The 5,656-nt window shown below is 43.0% G+C and overlaps 1 pseudogene; it reads right to left on the bottom strand.

Annotated features, from left to right (window-relative positions):
• Nucleotides 1–4,003: 4,003 nt before the first annotated feature.
• Nucleotides 4,004–5,656, bottom strand: LOC108801635 (annotated as a pseudogene).

Here is a 5,656-nt window from a genome sequence, read left to right on the forward strand (position 1 = left end):
CTGCACCAGATCCTAGATCACCACAGGAAGTGTAATTTGGAAACATGGAACAAGTTTTGCAACATATCCTTTTGAGGAAGTGAAATAAACTAACATGCTATGACAAAGAACAGGAGTAAACACACGGGGAGGTTATTCACAAAGCTAGCCGAAGGATCAGCCATAGCTCCTGCTGATCCTATGGCTAGATTCAGCCATCAGAGCCCTTCTGTTCAGTCAAATTTACTACAGCCCGTACAGCTCCCGAAGGCGGCTGACCGGCTCCGTCGAGCCGAAGGCATATGCTTCGGCTCGACGGAGCCGAAGTGATACCTGAAGCGGGGCAAACAGATGGCCTTTGGCCCGCCAAAAGCCCCGCAGACGACAGCTGGGCAGGGCCAGCCATGATCTCACGGCTGGCTCCGCCCAGTTGCAATGACAGATCAGTATCTCCAGGTGACCTGGGGACGCTGAACTGTCAATAAACAATGACAACTGGGCGGAGCCGGCCACGACGTCACGGCCGGCTCCGCTCAGTTGTTCATTTGCCGGGACCTGTTAGAAGACTCTAGCAGGTCCCGACCAATAGGAAAGAGTTGGGCGGAGCTAGCTGTCTTTGCTAGCTCCGCCCACTTCACTTCACTTTGGGTGGATTATTCACTCGGTTGCCTTCAGCAGTTTTGTGATGAGCAATGGGGAGTAGCAAGAACAGTTAAAACTGAGGGCAGTGGAAGATAATCAGCTGTATCATATGGTGCTCAAAACATGAAACAGAATGGTAATAAAGTGAGGTAAGGAAAAAACTGTGCTTGCGAAATCAAACAAAAAAGTCTAACTCACAAACTAAGCAGAAAACGGTAATAAATGCAATCCAACTGTTCCATTACGGTAGATAAGGAAGGTGTCAAAATAAAAGACCAGCTAAGAGATGGATCAAATTTAGTTCAAGCTGCTCGACTGGGTACCCAGGAGCAGTTCTTGTAACATGGCACTGACCGTGGTTTGAAGATCTTCAATATCCTCAGGAACATTGCAAATGTGCTTGTTTCCCTGAAGGATCCTATTTTCCAAATCTTATTATTTTTGCATGACTGTGGAGAGGTCAGACTTAATAAAGCTCAGATCCTGCTCATTATAATCCACTTCTGAGAAAACATCATCTATCTTTTACTCCATCTCGTGTAGTCACAAAGCCCAATTCTTTAATCTCCATGGAAAGCTAAGAAGTAATTTTATCGGTAGCGGCCAGAAATTTCCTTTGAAGCAGCAGCTTACATCAAAGAGGGCCGCATTTTGACAAGAGACCTCTGGTTGTTCAGGAGGTGAGTGTGGTGGAAGACTGTTGTTAGAGGAACCGTTGAATGCATCAGCCAATTCCAGGGAATAGACGAGATGCCCTGAAGAGAAAGGTGGAGATGCCATCTTTGCCAGGCATGCCACAGGTGGGGATGCAGACGTTTATCTATATGAGGCAGTCACTCAGGTGTAGATGTTAAGTGAAGAGAAAAGAGAATGAGAATCGATGGATAGCATACTGAACCAATTGTTCACATACCCAGGTGCTGTAGAGTCATATCAACATGTGGCCATCTTGCTTGGCTGCTCACTAGCCCCCCCCCCCGGCAAAGTATATGTTCAATTTAGCTCAGTGAATGAGGAAAAGATCTGATCAGTTCTATTATTCAATTAAGTTAAAGCTAAAATTCTGATTTGTTTTTAAACTCCCTTGCACATGATTGGGTATTCAGAGTGAGCAGAGGATCACCTTGTTTACTCAGTTAACATACAGATTGCAAAGTCAACAAGCTCTACTTCCTAAGAAAATCAACACCAATTTCTCTTTGGATTAGACCTGTGTTTGTTTGGGCTTACTTAGATGAAGTATCCCAGGCGCTTTTCGTTTTGAGGCCATAAGAAAATTCTTATGTATACCTTGTTTCCCTTTTTCTTTCTTAACCAGGACCTAGAGGGTTAATTCTTTTCCACTCATACCAGATAGAATGTGGGCGTTGTCATCCTCGGATGACCAGCCACAACCCAACCCCCAGCTGGGCGGACGCTGTTGACACGCCAGCCTATGACGGCTTGTGATGGGCGTGTGGACTCAGCTGGTTGATGGCGACCTTCGGTCACGTGATGGGTCATGACGTCAATACGTCATGGGCTGAAGTAGACGTCCACGGGGGCCATCGCTGTTGTACATGTTCGGTGAGGCATGCCCGGGCATACAGCGATGGGCGCGATGGGAATGAGGAACTAGACAAGTAGGGCTTTATACCGCAGGACAGCACTCACGCCTCCACTCTTGAATACCACAACATAAAGGTATTTCGCGATCCATATAACTAAATCGGTAACTGCACTATTGGAGGTGAGATCTATACTTTGGAGGTAAAACCTTTACAGATACTATGAGGTGACGGCTATAATTTATGCTATACTCGGGGCATGGGGTGTTCCCATGTGAAAACCTTTTTTCTTTCCTTTTTGATCTTCCCCTTGCTAGGGATGCTCCTTTATTGGTGGAAGACCTTATTTGCTATGGCTGATTTGATGTTTTTCCATGAGCTCGTTGTGGTTTGTCATATACTCTTTAAGGTTACTTATGGTCTTTTCCCACACTCCCTATTACCTTCACACATTCCCTTACTCTTTGCCTATTGGGATCATGCCACCCATAGATGTGTGCTCAATTAATGTCAAATGATACCTTCCTTTATTACATGGGCCCTATTTCTTCCCTAGACGCGGCTACTTCGTCTCTCATCCTCATTCCACCATCTGGGCAGATCTCTAAAACCCTCAAAAATTTCCAAAATCTTGAACTGTGAAATATTGCCCTATGGGGGCACCCGCTTGCTCCACCTAGGACTGGTGAGATTGGCATCTCTACATAACTGTTTGCTAGTCTCTTTATTATTTTGTCTTTTGTCTTCTGTTAACTGCATTGTTTGTCTGTCAGTTGCTGTTATGTACTTATGTCGAACATCCTTTTGGTAATTCATGCTAATTTGGACTATAGACATATTTGGATGCATTTGCTGTTTATTATGTGAATATGTACATCACGTCTGATGAAATGCTAATGAGTTGACTCATGTGAATGTTTTATGCTTTGAATCTAGAACACCTGTAGACCTGATGAAGCGTTGTAGTACGCGAAAAGCGTTGTCGTTATATCCCACCAGTTCAAACCCCCTGAGCTAGACAATAGAAGACTACATGACCTTGCAGCAAACTAGTACACTGTAGACATAGAAATGCACAAATCATGTTCATGACTGACACTATAAATTGACAGAACCACTCAGGATCATGTCAAGAATTAGCATTATTTTTTGAAAATACCTGAATGACCACACTTGGTCCAGCAGGATTCAGATGAGTGGCCCACAAAATCACACAAAATCACATTGTAGGAAGTGTGACCTACATAATGAATTGTATGTGTCAACTGTTTAAATTAATCATGTTCTTGTAGTCTCAACTAGCTAGAGGGCACTGGCTGGCTATTGGAGGTGATCCTTCTAGGTTGTCTCCATAAATTTTACATAGTGAATGACTTTTAATCTTGCATTTAATACATTTATACTCTTTTGTACCTAAACAACATTGTTTGTGAACCATTATGTTGAGTGCCTAAAAAACCCCAGTCCTTACAAACTCCAAATCTCTCTAAACTAAAATAGGGGTGCGGTACTCCCCACGTTACACCATTCCCTTCCCCACATTTTCCCCGCTTTAGCTATCTAGACCTGTGTTTATGTCTTCAGAACATAACTGACTTCTCTCCTTGGTAATTGCTCAGCTGTCCAATGAGATTTCTCATTTAAATGAAGTCTCACATTTAGGGCATCAAAACAGCTTTTCTGCTCTGTGGATCTTCTGGTGTCCAATAGGATTTATATTTGATGTAAAGCTTTTGTCACAATCCAAGCAGGAAAAATGGTTTCTATCTAGTGTGAGTCCTCTGGTAAAAAGTAACATGTGACTTTATGGTTAAACATTTGCCACATTCTGAACATTAATATGGTTTATCTCCTGTGTGGATCCTCTGGTGAACAGTAAGATATTTATTTCGTGAGAAGCCCTTGTCGCATTCTGAACATCTATATGCTTTTTCTCCTGTGTGAATTCTCTGGTGCTGAGTAAGAGTTTGCTTTTGCTTGAAACATTTGTCACATTCTGAACATCGAAATAGCTTCTCTGCAGAGTGAATCCTCTGGTGTTTATTAACCTCCCTGGCGGTATTCCCGAGTGTGACTCGGGGTTAAATTTCCTAGCTAGGAGCGGTAACCCCGAGCCACACTCGGGAATACCCTGAAATCACACTAACCTTGTCCCTCGATCCCCGCGGCATCTCGGCGTCTCCTTCGCACAATGCCGGCATCCGTCTCCAGCGTACGCTAATTGCCTTATCTGAGAAGCACTTTTCACATTCTGAGCATTTATATTGTCTCTCTCCAGTGTGAATCCTCTGGTGAGCATTAAGATTCCCCTTAGTTGTGAAGCACTTGTCACATTTTGAACATCGAAATGGCTTCTCTCCAGTGTGAATCCTCTGGTGTTGAATAAGACTTGCATTTTGTGAGAAGCAATTGTCACATTCTGAACATCTATATGGTTTCTCTCCAGTGTGAATCCTTTGGTGCTCAGTAAGATTTCCCTTTTGGGTGAAGCACTTGTCACATTCTGAACATCGAAATAGCTTCTCTCCAGTGTGAATCCTCTGGTGTTTAGAAATATCTCCCTTAAATGAGAAGCACGTTTCACATTCTGAGCATTTAAATTGTTTCTCTCCAGTGTGACTCCTCTGGTGTTTAGTAAGACTTTCCTTAGTTATGAAGCACATGTCACATTCTGAACAAGGAAATGGCTTCTCTCCAGTGTGAGTCCTCTGGTGTTGAGTGAGATGTCTCTTAGTTGTAAAGCTCTTATCACATTCTGAACATCGAAATGGCTTCTCTCCAGTGTGAATCCTCTGGTGTTTAGTAAGACTTCCCTTAGTTGTGAAGCACTTGTCACATTCTGAGCATTTCAATGGTTTCTTTCCAGTGTGAGTCCTCTGGTGCAGAGTAAGATTTCCCTTAGTTGTGAATCACTTGTCACATTCTGAACAAAAAAATGGCTTCTCTCCAGTGTGAATCCTCTGGTGTAGAGTGAGATGTATCTTTGTTCTAAAGCTCTTATCACATTCTGAACATTTAAATTGTTTCTCTTCAGTATGATGTTTTTGGTGAACAGCAAGCCTTTCCTTTTGTGTGAAGCACTTGTCACATTCTGAACATCGAAATGGCTTCTCTCCAGTGTGAATCCTCTGGTGTTTAGTAAGACTTCCCTTAGTTGTGAAGAACTTTTCACATTCTGAGCATTTAAATGCTTTCTCTCCCGTATGAGTTCTCTGGTGCAGAGTAAGATTTCCCTTTTGAATGAAGCACTTGTCACATTCTGAACATCGAAATTGCTTCTCTCCAGTGTGTATCATCTGGTGGTTAGCTAGAATTCCCTTAGTTATAAAGCTCTTGTCACATTCTGAACATTTAAATTGTTTCTCTTCAGTATGATGTTTTTGGTGAACAGCAAGCCTTTCCTTTTGTGTGAAGCACTTGTCACATTCTGAACATCGAAATGGCTTCTCTCCAGTGTGAATCCTCTGGTGTTCGGTAAGATTTCCCAT

Source organism: Nanorana parkeri, unplaced genomic scaffold, assembly GCF_000935625.1.
Source record: "Nanorana parkeri isolate BGI_ZX_2015 unplaced genomic scaffold, ASM93562v1 scaffold2414, whole genome shotgun sequence".
NCBI classification, from domain to species: Eukaryota; Metazoa; Chordata; class Amphibia; order Anura; family Dicroglossidae; genus Nanorana; species Nanorana parkeri.